Below are 14,392 nucleotides of genomic sequence, written 5' to 3' on the forward strand. Positions count from 1 at the left end.
AGTGATGGATTCATGTACGTTATACATTTTCCTGAACTTATACGCAATTAATAATAATAATAATAATAATAATAATAATAATAATAATAATAATAATAATTAAGTTGACTCGTTTCTCCTTCCTGAGAAATATACTGAAGTTGTACTGAGGAGAGATATGGCGATGCAATTTGTACTTAAATTTTATTTCAGAGAGTACTCGGTCCTCAACAAGAATTCATCACATAACTGCACTGCCTTCTTCCTGGATTCTCCTCCCACGTCTGCTACGTGCTTGTTTATCCCTCCCCTCTCCCTCCTTTACCGCTCAGCTACATAAATGTAGGTTCTCCTCGTTCACGTTCCCTTCTTCAAGCCGACTCTATCACCGAGTTTCTTTCTCTCCAACCTTCACACTGCCAGCAGTAAAAAAGAAAATTCTCATTATCTTTTCATTCGTACTATTAACGTAATCAATGAAACGTCATTCTCCAGACGTGTGGTTTCTTTTGTTTTTAAAGGTGACTACAGGTTTCTTTGCGTTGCACTTTCTTGCCAAACTTAGAATTCCAAAACTACGATAAATACAGTACAGCAAAATCCTGCTCAGTTTATTATCAGAAGCCGGGCTGAGTGGCTCAGACGGTTGAGGCGCTGGCCTTCTAATCCCAACTTGGCAGGTTCGATCCTGGCTCAGTCCGGTGGTATTTGAAGGTGCTCAAATACGACAGCTTCGTGTCGGTAGATTTACCGGCACGTAAAAGAACTCCTGCGGGACTAAATTCCGGCACCTCGGCGTCTCCGAAGACCGTAAAAGTAGTTAGTGGGACGTAAAGCAAATAACATTATTATTATTATTATTATTATTATTAGTTTATTATCAGTATTATAAAAATAGTGCCGGTCCCGCAGTGTAGGGGTGGCGTGCCTGCCTCTTACTCGGAGGCCTTGGGTTCAATTCCCAGCCAGGTCAGGGACCTTTACATGGATCTGAGGGCTGGTTTGAGGTCCACGTGATTACAATTGAGGAGTTGCCTGACGGTGTGAGATAGCGGCCCCGGTCAAGAAAGCCAAGAATTACGGCCGAGAAGATTCGTCGTGCCGGCCACACGACACCTAGTAATCTGTAGGTCTTCGGGCTGAGCAGCGGTTTGTTTGGTAGGCCATGGACCATGGCCCTTCGGGACTCTTGCGCCATGGGGTTTGGTTTTGGTTTTATTATAAAAACAGTAGATATCGATGCAATTATAACCTCTATCAAACAAATTACAGGCTATTTGTTACGTGAATAATGTAGTGGCATAGCAGCTGGCTTTCCAACTAGACGTTGAGAACGGCGTCTGCATGTGCTTCGAGATGCTTTCTTAACGTAGCCTACCCCTCTCCGTCGAGGACTTCAATGGCACTCAAAAACTTTACCGTTCGAATATCGGAACTTCGAATCCCGTAACTGTGCCAGGAATTTAAGATTGGCAGGAGAACTAGTATGGTTAAATAGGTACACGCAGCTTCATTCAACTCACCTCCTGATGGGAGTGAGCCGGGGAGGAGGACGGAGGGGGGGGGGGTGATTGCCGTAAGAGAGCTGCACCAACTCGATGGGGACAGGGACTTCCAGTACTTACGTCGTACTTACTGGAGATGTCTCCGTTCAATCACCAATGCGTCCTTGGAAGAGATTGAACTTTTTTAACATAGACTTTCGATGTTTTTTTCCAATGTATGTGCCAACCACTTATTAATTTATATAATTAATTAAACTATTATCTTCATCTAAACAAGTGTGTCATCAACACTTTCGAACGAGACCTTCATTTGCAATTAAGTCTGTATAAATAATACTGTGTATCTGAAGGTCTATTGTATTCTGACGTACAATTAGTCAAGCCACGCATGCAGCCATCTTCCGTGGGTTTAGTGCGCGTGAATCATGAAAGTACACACCTCTGTATTGTACTGTATGCCTGAGTGGAACCATTTGTGCCAACGATCATGAGATAGGCCCACGACTGGAAAGAAGAAAGTTCTGGTGCCACAGCTCAATTGCAAGGTTAGAAACAACCAAACTCCCCCTAACGTTTAAGAAAAAATGAAATGGCGTATGGCTTTTAGTGGCGGGAGTGTCCGAGGACATGTTCGGCTCGCCAAGTGCAGGTCTTTTGATTTGACTCCGGTAGGCGACCTAGGCGTCGTGACGAGGATGAAATGATGATGAAGACGACACATACACCCAGTCCTCGCGCCAGGGAAATTAACCAATGCTGGTTAAAATTCCCGACCCTCCCGGAAATCGAACCCTGGACCCCTGTGACCAAAGGCCAGCACGCTAACCATTTAACCATGGAGCCGGACAAGAGATAAACTGTGTCAGATTCGCTGGAAAGGAAATGGGGTCCATAATCAACCAAGTGGCTTCCGGTATTCGCGAAGAGAGAAGTCCAGATGCAAGAAGACTTTGTGGCGTGACCATTTAGTTTTCCTAGACGGAAATTTCATTTTGCTGCTGAAATGTGTTCAAGAAAGAAAAACTAAACTGATCAAAATTCAGTCAGGATAACAATCATTAAGAAACTATAATAAGCTTCGAGAAATGTAAGGCAAGTTGCGAGAACCAGCCCGATATAGAGCCATTCCTCGAGTATAATGTCAGTATTACATCACATGGCGTCGAGCCACCAGAACAGCAGCGGAGACGAGACTCACGCGCGCCTTGTGGCCCCCCCTCAACGGAGTTTATTTTCGTCCGCGACTCACACACCATATCGCTCCGGGTGCTGTGATCTCGGCGCCGGCATACAATGCACCATGACGCCGAGCCCTACCCATCGTAAACCAAACCAGCTTTATCTAACTCATTCCGTGTTCTACTGCCAGGCACCAAGATGCAGTTAATTTAGAAGGCAGTGTAACATTTCCAAGTTTGGGCAAAAGGGGTCTGTAAGCCAAATTGCCTCCATCATTCCACTATATACAGACAAACCTAAACTTCCCTTGCAGAAGAGAAACAGAATTTATATTTATATCTAAGAATAGAATTCTCTCCGAGCAGAGTTGGTAAATTTTCCAAGCGTATTACAATGCGTTTCAAGAGTTCAGGAAGTCTTGTGAACCTCGGCGTCTCCGAAAACCGTAAAAGAGTAGTTAGTGGGACGTAAAGCAAATGGCATTATTATTAGGAAGTCTTGTACTCCACTATGTTGACTAGTACGCCAAGAAGTGCAGTGGAATCTAAATTCTCATGAAAGATATGTCATATGTCATCGGCATGCATTGATCATTCATCCTTAGCTATTAGGTTACAGATTAGAATATTTTCCCATATTTCTTGCTTTGTGCAAATTTTTTCGCTTCTTAAATCTTAATGAAAAGTGTGTGTGTCCTGGCGCAAGCATGTGGGCTCGTTTGTAGGATGTAGAAAGGCTCCTGAGGGAACAAAGCCATAAAATACTTAAAAGGGCATACGAAAATCACCACAATGTGAGGCTAAAGCATAAGTACTGTCGTTTTGAGCAGATTAGAACAATAACTCCATAATTTGATCATAATTTCCACAATTTCTTATTTGGCTATGCATCTACCTCAGGATTTTATCCATTTGTGCCGATGTATACTATGTAATATTAAACCTTCCATACGTGACGAGTTATCAAGTGCCGTTGTGCAATTCCAATCCATATTTTAGTGGACTGGGTAATTATATGGTAAGTATGAAAACGTGAAACAAATTAGCTGCTTCATACAGAAGACAATAGGAGCTTTGAGCCTCACAGTACCTAGAATCTGTGATCTAGTACATCAAGTACATTGTTTCAGTAATATGTAAAGAATGGAAACGGACCACATTTCACATCCGTTACTGGTTCAAAGAGGTAATAATAATAATAATAATTTCGTGTGGCTATTTCTAACCGGGTGCAGCCCTTGTAAGGCAGACCCTCCGATAAGGGTGAGCGGCATCTGCCATGTGTAGGTAACTGCGTGTTATTGTGGTGGAGGATAGTGTTATGTGTGGTGTGTGAGTGGCAGAGATGTTGGAGACAGCACAAACACCCAGTCCCCGAGCCAAGGGAATTAACCATTTAAGGTTTAAATCTCTGACCCGGCCGGGAATGGAACTCGGGACCTTCTGGACCAAAGGACAGCAGGCTAACCATTTAGCCATGGAGCCGGACGTTCAAAGAGATGAAAAATTATGATTTAAAATGGTCAACAAACCAATTTTTCTGGCAGTGAGATCATCGGATAAAGATAAATCGGTCTTAAAATCCTTGAAATAAATGAAAGAATACTCTTGCAAGTGTTCCAAACAGTCCTAGATGTCCACTGCGATGTCCACAATCGAAGAAAATATACTGGATCATTCCTTTTAATCTATTGGACTAGATCTGCTACCGTACACATTAAAGGAAATTCTTTCTATGTCACGCCTTTAATTTTTATCAGTGATCTTCACCCATGTTCTTGGAGATATGTTTATATCTTTCTCCTCTGTCAACGATGCTCAAAGCACCTCAAATTGGACCAGGAGTTTCTATTTTTGTATCAGAGTATATATTATCCCCCCCCCCCCCATCCCATGGCGCAACAGCCCCGAATGGCCATGGCCTACCAAGCGACTGCTGCTCAGCCTGAAGGCCTACAGATTACGAGGTGTCGTGTGGTTAGCAAGACTAAACCTCTCAGCGGTTATTCTTGGCTTTCTAGACCGGAGCCGCCATCTCACCGTCAGATAGCTCCTCAATTGTAATCACGTAGGCTGAGTGGACCTCGAACCAGCCCTGAGATGAAAGTAAAAATCCCTGACCTGGGCGGGAATTGACCTAGGATCCTCCCGGTAAGAGGCAGGCACGCTACCCCTATACCGTGGGGCCAGCATATATGTTCTAGTTGTGTTAAAATCTCAGAATATCCTTTGTGAGACACATTTTTACAAATAATTAAATTTATTTGGTTGTCGAGACCGTCAAGAAAGCCTATGATTCTAACCACATAATATTTCAGCACATCGTTTAAGCTTCGTTGTGCCAAAATACCAAGAAACAACACGACTTGCTTCTTCGTATGATTACCTCCCTTTAAATGCTCTAACGAACTCTTCCTCCTGTGGTGTCGTATTCGCATACATTAGGAAATAATTAGGGGTCATTATTAAAGGCAACTAACAACCATAACAAGATGTCGAATTATAGTATACCAATAATTATAAATACATTAAATTTTAATTGTTGGCTGCCGTGTATTAAAATTGCATCGGTTAGGTCGTACGTCACAGTTCAAAGATTCTGCGGTCATGCGATGACAGTGGCTGTTGTCCGTTAGACGAGAGGTCCCTAGTTTAAACAGGTGATAAAGTTAAAATACACGTTAAATATTAGAATATAATTCCTTCTTCATATTTATGCAGCAAACTCTCTATTATCCGAGTTTTTCAGTTTTCTTTTTTTTTTTTTTGCTAGTGGCTTTACCTCCCACCGACACAGATAGGTCTTATGGCGACGATGGGATAGGAAAGGCCTAGGAGTTGGAAGGAAGCGACCGTAGTCTTAATTAAGAAACAGACCCAGCATTTGTCTGGTGTGAAAATTGGAAACCACGAAAAACCATCTTCAGGGCTGCTGACAGTGGGATTCGAACCCACTATCTCCCAGATGCAAGCTCACAGCCGCGTGCCCCTAACCGCACTGCCAACTCGCCCGGTTATCCGAGTTTTAACAGGGTACAGCGATTCAGTTCCAAGCCTGAGGTGTCAGTAATGAAGAATTCTTGACTCTTCTCGTCTTCATCTACTTCTATCGTGAGTGTTTGAATGGTGCATGTTTTCAAAATGGGAAATCACGGAAAACCATCTTCACGGCTGCCGACATTGGGGTTCGAACCCACTATCTTCCGAATGCAAGCTGACAGCTACGTGACCCAAACAGCGCAGCCACTTGCTCGATTTAATAAGTACAATTCGGTTAAGAAAAACAGGGGTACTATTCACTTCCTAAAGGAAGCTAAAAATAATAATTATTACTACAAGAAAGTGGTTAGTGTGATTAGCTGCCACCCCCGGAGGCCCGGGTTCGATTCCCGACTCTGCCACGAAATTTGAAAAGTGGTACGAGGGCTGGAACGGGGTCCACTCAGTCTCGGGAGGTCAAATGAGTAGAGCGGCGTTCGATTCCCACCTCAGCCATCTTCGAAGAAGTTTTCCGTGGTTTCCCACTTCTCCTCCAGGCAAATGCCGGAATGGTACCTGACCTCCTCGATCCCTTCCAAACATCCCATCCCCCCACAAGGCCCCTGTTCAGCGTAGCAGGTGAGGCCACCTAGGCGAGGTCCTCCTACCCACTTGTATCCCCCGACCCAATGTTTCACACTCCACGACACTTGAGCCGGTAGAGGTTGGATCCCTCGCTGAGACCGAGGGAAAAAGCAACCCTGAGCGGTAAACGGATTGAGAAAGCAAGAAAAGAAAGAATTAATCAAATATCGCACAGGCCTGCATGAGGTGCAATCACCATTTTATTGTCAAATATTCCTCATTCCCGTACAACAGGACAATAGGTCAAAAGGAACCGAACTGATTCAAAAGCCACATGAGCCCATGCTTACTCTTTCAAGAGTTAAATCACATCGCAGGTTGCAAGAGAAACGTTTTTATTTTTAAAGATTTCACCAAAATTAATGTTTTACGGCTTGTTATAGAGTATTTTATTTTCCCATATCAGAACTCTCCCCCCCCCACACACACACACACATAGCGTATTTTATTTTATACGTTAGCCTATACATAAATACTCTTTCATTGCAATCAAACCAGTTCCGGTAGCAGCAAAGAGGAGATCTTGCCTCTTATGACCCAGTGTTTGGTGTTTCCTATAAAAGCAAGTTCTGGAGCACAAGGACTTGTTGATGAGACCACGCTGGTGGGCGGAGCTTTCTCTCACTCTCTCTTTCTCTCTCGCACACACACACACACTCACACACACATATTTTTATTTCGCCTTCTCTCCCCCCCCCCCCCCCCCCCTTACATAACGCACTGTCTATCTCCGTCTTTGTCCCTCTCCATCGCCGCCCAGCTGGTACAGCTCTCCTTCCCTTCTCCACTTCGTCACCGTGAGTCATTCAGAATAACTTCCACAGTTCTATACCAAGAGACAAGAGAACACTGCAGAGTTTTCCAACCTCTCTTTCCCCTCTTCCAAACATTCCCCATCTCTGTCTTTCACTCGCTCTCTGTTTCATTTTGTCTCAGCATAAATTTAAAACTTGGATCCTTTTACTAAAGACGACCTTCGCATTACTTCATGAAGAAGAATTCTCAACTGCATATTCGTTATCTCTTCTGGGAAGAGGATGAAAAAGGATGTGATAAATGAGGACGACGTACATACTAAAGACGACGCTCGTAATATCCAAAATACCTACGCACGCACTGCAGTCGTCTTTCTGTTTTAATCGAAGAACTTAACGGGTGTATTTTCCCTTTGCTACTATCTTGGCAATTTTTGGAACAACTTCTCTCTGAAGAAAGTATATACACGACTTCGGTCCTTTACTAACACTACCGAGCTCGATAGCTGCAGTCGCTTAAGTGCGGCCAGTATCCAGTATTCGGGAGATAGTAGGTTCGAACCCCACTGTCGGCAGCCCTGAAAAGGGTTTTCCGTGGTTTCCCATCTTCACATCAGGCAAATGCTGGGGCTGTACCTTAATTAGGCCACGGCCGTTTCCTTCCCACTCCTAGCCCTTCCCTTTTAAAAATTACCATTCAACTTATGGCAGATACATTTGGAAAGTACATGAATCTGTATCTATGCATACTAATTTTCAAGGCGCAGGGCTAGAGCGGCTAAGTTCTCTTGTAAGTATTTAAGAATGTCATCATAACTACAGTAGAGGTATATTTAGAAATTAAGAGAAAATGTTTTATAATATACATTAGTTGGATGACAAAAATGTTAACAGCCATGTTTTATTAAAGTACGAACATTTTTGGGTGATATGAAGATTTTTTAAGAGTTCTCTGACTTCATGAAACCAGGTCTTAGATGATTCGAATTCTATTATTGTTAATATTATTATTATTATTATTATTATTATTATTATTATTATTATTATACACTTCTGAGTCTCCCGAACTCTTCCATAACAGTATTTGAATAAAAATTAAAGCAGCTTTCTTCGTATAATATGAAATGTTTTGAACAAATTACTCAACATTTCCGAAATAAACATACGTCAAAAAATACATCATTGGAAAATTACTCTGATCGGAAATGAACTCGAGAAACAGATGTAGGTACAACATGAAATATTAATTATCCCCGACTAAATAATGCAGACAAAGAGAACCATTAAGTTCGACTAGTGTTGTAAGAACCAGACTGAGAATGAAGCGTAGAGTTTATCTTCCATGAAGAGTGACCACGTTGAGGACAGTTTCATTTCGTGGTATTTTTCCACTTTGGATCAAGCGATTAACTGGATCGTTCGCTACAATGATAAAAAATTCACAGTCGTCTAACTAAAAACGTCTATTCTTAGGACCGTATCCTAGGCTGTAAATGAAGTCATGAAAGAGGCCCTCAAATCTCATGGAAACCATTTTAATCTCCTTTACTTTGGGATAAACTGGTCCTTAACCACTGAGTGAGACGTAGAATACTGGCTTTCTAGGCCCAACGGTTTGGTTTAGGCCAGTCGTAGATTTACAGACATGTAAAATAAGTCCTGCCAGACGCATCTATGCAAATCGTGAAAGTAGTAGTAGTAGGAAGTAAAACTAATATTACTATTATTATAATTATTATTGTTAAAGGCAACATTACATATTTACATATAGCTTCATGATTTTGTGTAGCATTATTCAGTTCACAAACTTTTGTTTTCTTTCACAGCGATGAAGCACTAATCAATCCATGGATCACCACCTATTCTAACAGCAGGAATTATAAATACATTAAACAAAGTGAGTAGCGTCGTCGATATGGCCAACTTCTGCAAAAAATCTTGTGAGGGAAATCCCTCATCCCTTGGACATTTCTCAATATTTCTTAGCTCTCTTCCGCCACAGGAAGGCTACCTGGGGTACTGTATATGCTGTAGTACTACGCAGAAGCGACCACAGCAAGGCAAAGCTAAGACGGCTGAAACTTGCTCTCACTCTCAACGAGGCAAGAAGGCAGGCAGCTGGAGAATGACATCATACCAGCCACCAGAGTACCGTGGCGCAACTCGGGCATTTCCTGCTGCAAGAAGCCATTCTATGAATCAGTAGAGTTTTACTTACGATGACACCCTATATTTCCTTTTAAGACGATCATTCTCACTTCAATTTTAAAATTTGGGTCGGCGTCACTAAAAAAAAACCAAAATAAAACAATGGAACTTTTTCATCAAAATTAACTTGATCCCAACGAGATACGCTAAATGTAATTATTAACTATGATTCTGATTTTGGAATTTCTGACATTTTTTGTCAAGTAAAGTAAAAAGCTTTAGAAAAATTCACGGATATCTACAGTGGCTGCCTTTAGGGATCGCTAAAGCCTTACGCGTAAATTTCCCGAAGATGACCATTAGTTTCTTTATTTTATACCAAACGAGAAGCAAGAGTTGTCAACTTTCTTCACTTGGAATGTCCACCGTCACAATCCAACAAAAGTCTACAAGTCTACAAGACAGTGTAAAGAAAATGAACGTATTGGATTGTATTTTATTCAACCTTCCGGTTTTACATTTTCCCATGCGTTTTACAAATTTAAAGCAAAGTAAGTTTACAGTTTTAAGAAACTGACAACATCTCAGTCAAAGCTACCGGACATCCAGTTTTACTAGAACGTGAAACACAGTGATGTGATTCCATTTAAGAAATCTTCCATGTATAGGCTGGAATTAAGATTTCGCCTGCCTTACTACGAAACCTTTGGCAGTGGCACTCGGCGACCACACTCCCTCTAGACATAATTTTAGGGAACATTATAGTTCAGATTGTTATATTATTGTATAAACAATAGAATACAAGCTTTTTCTGGACTCATGAACTACAGTATTGATTAGCCTCCATCACTTCTAACATGTCGGAAAGGTTGGGGAAGGGGCAGAAATTAAGAAAACAATATATCGCTGGAAAGCGGACATCATTGGGAACCATCGCTGGAACTTCCCAAACAAAAATAGTTTATAATGCTTCCCCATTGTATATTCAGTGGAACACTTGAAATTCCTTGCATAAGATCTTCCATCACATCACTGTACATATGTCCGGTTTCATGGCCACTGGTCCAAGAGGTCCCGGGTTCGATTCCTAGCCGGATCGAGGATTTTAAATTTGTGCCGTCTTCAGCATTAGAATTCATGTTATTTAGGGCACCATCGTCACAGACGCGCAGTTCGCCTATACGATGTCAACTCGAAACAAATGCATCGGGCTTCTCCGGAGGCCATATGCCATTAATTATTATTCTACATATACCGATGAACGATAAACAACAATACTAATACTATCATTATTCATGTCCGTTCTAACTGTTAATGGACCTAACGCACGCCAATATGTTAGATGTTTGGCCCTCAGGAGTTTTTTTTTTTTTTTTTTAGATATTCCAAGCCAATGGTAAGGATTTGTCACGTTTAAATGCCCTTAAATGCCACTGACCTCAGTCGCTATCTTGGTAACAAAAGGTCAACTATTCTTCTTCTTTTATGACCGCATAGCATCACTTTATTCAGTCCATCGTTCAGGTCTCTTTGAAGGGATTGTTCGGGCTTTGCCGTCCTCCCAGTAGGCCTACTTCTTCACACGCTCCGATCTTCGTGCCCTTTCCTCGGTTGAAAATAATGCGTATTGTTGGTTTGTTTCGGATAAGGGTAAAGCAGAGGTTTGTATTCTTAAGTTTTGTATTCAATTTTATCATATTTGTAGTGTATTCTGTTGTAAGGCTTATTTCCTTCAGATTCTCTCTTACTTCTCTGATCCATTTATATCCTGTTGTGGTATTTTTTGAGACGAGATTATGTTGTACTAGTTGACTCAGCATAGCTGTTTAGAGTTTAATGGGTGACGATAAACTTGGTTAAAAATACGCACCCAAAATTATAAAGAGTACATTAAAAATTAGCACTTCGCATTTATTTATTGTGTAACCTCTGATACGGGCCATTTTATAAGCTGCTTTTAAATGTGAACTCTGTCGGACATATTTGTTAAATAACAACAAAAAGTGTATGAAGTATATATTAACTAATAATAGCTTCCTGGGCGTTGAGTGCCTCATTCAAAACACAGCCAATCAAACTATGCAGTTTATCCTAACATCCCTAAACTACGCTGTTACCTGGTGAAATGGAAATGGCGTATGGCTTTTAGTGCCGGGAGTGTCCGAGGACAAGTTCGACTCGCCAGATGCAGGTCTTTTGATTTGACTCCCGTAGGCGACCTGCACGTCGTGATGAGAATGAAATGATTATGAAAACGACACATACACCCAGCCCCCGTGCCAGCGAAATTAACCAATTATGGTTAAAATTCCCTACCCTGCCGGGAATCGAACCCGGGACCCCTGTGACCAACGGCCAGCACGCTAACCATTTAGCCATGGAGCCGGACTGTTACCTGGTGCAGTTGTACATAACTTGAAAGTGGTTTCGTACTGGCAAGGATAATTCTAACATGAAGCAAAAACCACAACATTATCTGGAACAAGTCTGTTAGAAAAACGAAAACTTACCTCATCCGAACAACATAATTATAAATTTCCAGCTAAATGAGATAAAAATATCGCTCCTATACTTTAATAACAAACAACACTTTTCTAACAACCACTATTCTTTCGTTTTGAATTCTTGCTATATCCTCAGGTAACTCAAGAAAACAATATCAAACTTCAGAGGCAAGCAAGAAGTTCTGAAATTCATTGTAACTGATGGAAAAATAGACTTTAAGATTAAAGATACATAGGGAAAGAATACAACTAAGGGTCTGTAAATGGCAATGAATCTCATGTGAAAAAGTCAAACTGCTTTAAAAACGTCGATAAACAAACAAACGAACAAACAAACAAAAAACAAGCAAACATGCAAACAAACAATCAAGCAAGCAAGCAAGCAAGCAACCAACCAACCAACCAACCAAGGAAGGAACAAACCAATGAACGAAGTGTAATGTATAAAATAATTCCTGTAACACCTTTCATGCTTCGGTAAACGCAGAGCAATTCACAATTTGTTCAATCCATCCTGCAATGGCGAGAAGAACCGTCATTTGCATCACAAATGAATGAATGAACAAACGCTATAACTAAGATGTTTTGTACAGGAAGAGGAAAAATTCCGCTCATTTTTTTTCTTGATAGAGGATGAAAATGACTCAGAAATAGATATTTTAATAGCATTAAGAGTGATAGTGAGCCAGTAAACAGCGATTCTTCAGGGGAAGAAGAAAATAACGCCCATCGGAACCACAACAAACTACGCGAAAGTGACAAATGCAAATTCGTCCTCCTTGTAAAAGAAAGTTTCAAAGTCTATTATATGCTAAAAGACTTTAGTTAAATTGCAGGAAGCTGAAATTTACCTCAAAATGTTGACGACGGATTTAATGAACTAAGTAAATACGATCAAGCATTAACCAAAAATGTGAGAAGAAAATTGCATTCTCAGACGCTTTTTCAACAAAATAATATTATGTCGATCGGTTAAGCTATGATATTCAAACGTGTATTTTTCAATAAATCACAAACCTTCAAAACAAATTAATGAACAATTTAGAAAAGTAAATACTGTAGCTCTAATTCATGAAGCTGGTTGTTGGAAAGAACAATTACATTGTCTGTGAAGAAAAAGGGAACCTATAACATTTATATTTTTAATTTCTTTTGTGAAAGATTCCAAGGATGTAAAATTGAGGAATTTAGATTCACAATACAACGAGTGCATTACATTCAAGCAAATGTCCATCTTGCCAATTCATTTCGATAATACATAAGACTATGTGACTAATGCTGTACACATTAATTTCTCAAATAGTGCCTTCAGTAAGTGCAATAAAAAATGTTTACATCAGTAAGTATATATCAGCAGATTTATGTAAGATCTCCACTCTCGTGTATCTATCACAGACAATACATACGTAAAATTACATTAACCAATGTTAGCTTTGTTGATTTTCTTTTTGCCACGGGGAGATTGGCTTAATTGTATTGCTATTGCTGCTTCATTTTATGGGCAGAAGCATACTGGAGTACAGTCCCGTGTACTTTGATACCCTGTGTGGTTGTCATGCCTGTACTAAGTGGAAGAAAGCGGTCGTGGTGTATAAGCCAGGTACTAATCATCCCAGTTTTCAAACTTCAATTACCAGTACATTATTGAACAATCATTGAAAGAAGGGCAATCGTGAGATCGATGTTAATGAATCACTGACCGACAATTTAAATGTGTCATTTAATATTTATAATGCAGTCTATGTTGCTTTGTTAAATAGTTGGATGATGACTTACTCTTGATAAACCGTTCCTTGGACATTAGATGCATTCTGAATGACAAAGTATCCTGCAGCACAGACGGGGATATTATAACAAGCCAAGTAGTGTGTTTTAGGGTTGTAGCCTATCTTTCCTCAGCGAAATCGTAACGTTTTCGGGTCATCTGACTTAAATTAATGATCGAAGGTCTAAAATACGAAATTGTTTACTTCAGTATTTTCAACAATACAGAAGAACTACGCTGTCGTTCAGTCGTAAGGCAAGTTTTATTCTTCTTCCTCTTCTTGTGCCGTCTCCTTATAGAATGTTGACGACCATAATGAAGTATTATTTGCCTATTATTTTACAACTTGCTTTACGTCGCACCGACACAAATAGGTCTTATGGCGACGATGGGACAGAGAAGGTCTGGGAGTGGGAAGGAAGCGACCGTGCCCTCAATTAAGGTACAACCACGGAAAACCATCTTCAGAGCTGCCGACAATGGGGTTTGAACCCACTATCTCCCGAATACTGGATACTGGCCGCACTTAAGCGACTGCAGCTATCGAGCTCGGCATTTTTCTATTTTGTTCCCATATTATGGTTGCTGTACCGTGGATGTCGAACAACTATAAATTATCTTGCTCCGTTCCATTCAGAACATGAGTTCTAAAGTTCAGCATATACTAGGGTTGTCTGACGAGAAGTCGTGTGGATGAGGGGTAAGAGATGCGAGGGGTAAGAATGGCTGCAGCGCATGCGTCTATCTCAAGTATCAACGCCTGATAATAAACATCTGTTACGTCCGCGGTCACTCCTGCGAACTGAGGTGTTGTTGTGAACTTTCAAAGTGGTAGTGCAATTGTGCCTTAGTTACACATTTACAGCATAATGAACAGTTTGATCATGTATATGCAACGATTCAGAGAGCTCGCTTTGTCTGTCACGACTGATGT

At 40.9% G+C, this 14,392-nt stretch overlaps 1 protein-coding gene and 1 long non-coding RNA gene across 2 annotated transcripts in view; one reads left to right on the forward strand and one right to left on the reverse strand.

The window, feature by feature from the left end:
• Positions 1 to 10,013, forward strand: part of LOC137498895 (uncharacterized) — a 60,865-nt gene extending 50,852 nt beyond the window's left edge. Inside the window, exon 2 of the long non-coding RNA XR_011017911.1 lies at positions 8,868 to 10,013. This is a non-coding gene — a long non-coding RNA (uncharacterized lncRNA). The remainder of the gene's footprint in view (positions 1 to 8,867) is intronic.
• wge (winged eye) overlaps positions 1 to 14,392 on the reverse strand; it is a 405,537-nt gene that overhangs the window by 307,480 nt on the left and 83,665 nt on the right. The window lies entirely within an intron of this gene.

The sequence above is a fragment of the Anabrus simplex genome, chromosome 3 (genome assembly GCF_040414725.1).
Source record: "Anabrus simplex isolate iqAnaSimp1 chromosome 3, ASM4041472v1, whole genome shotgun sequence".
In the NCBI taxonomy this organism is placed as follows: domain Eukaryota; kingdom Metazoa; phylum Arthropoda; class Insecta; order Orthoptera; family Tettigoniidae; genus Anabrus; species Anabrus simplex.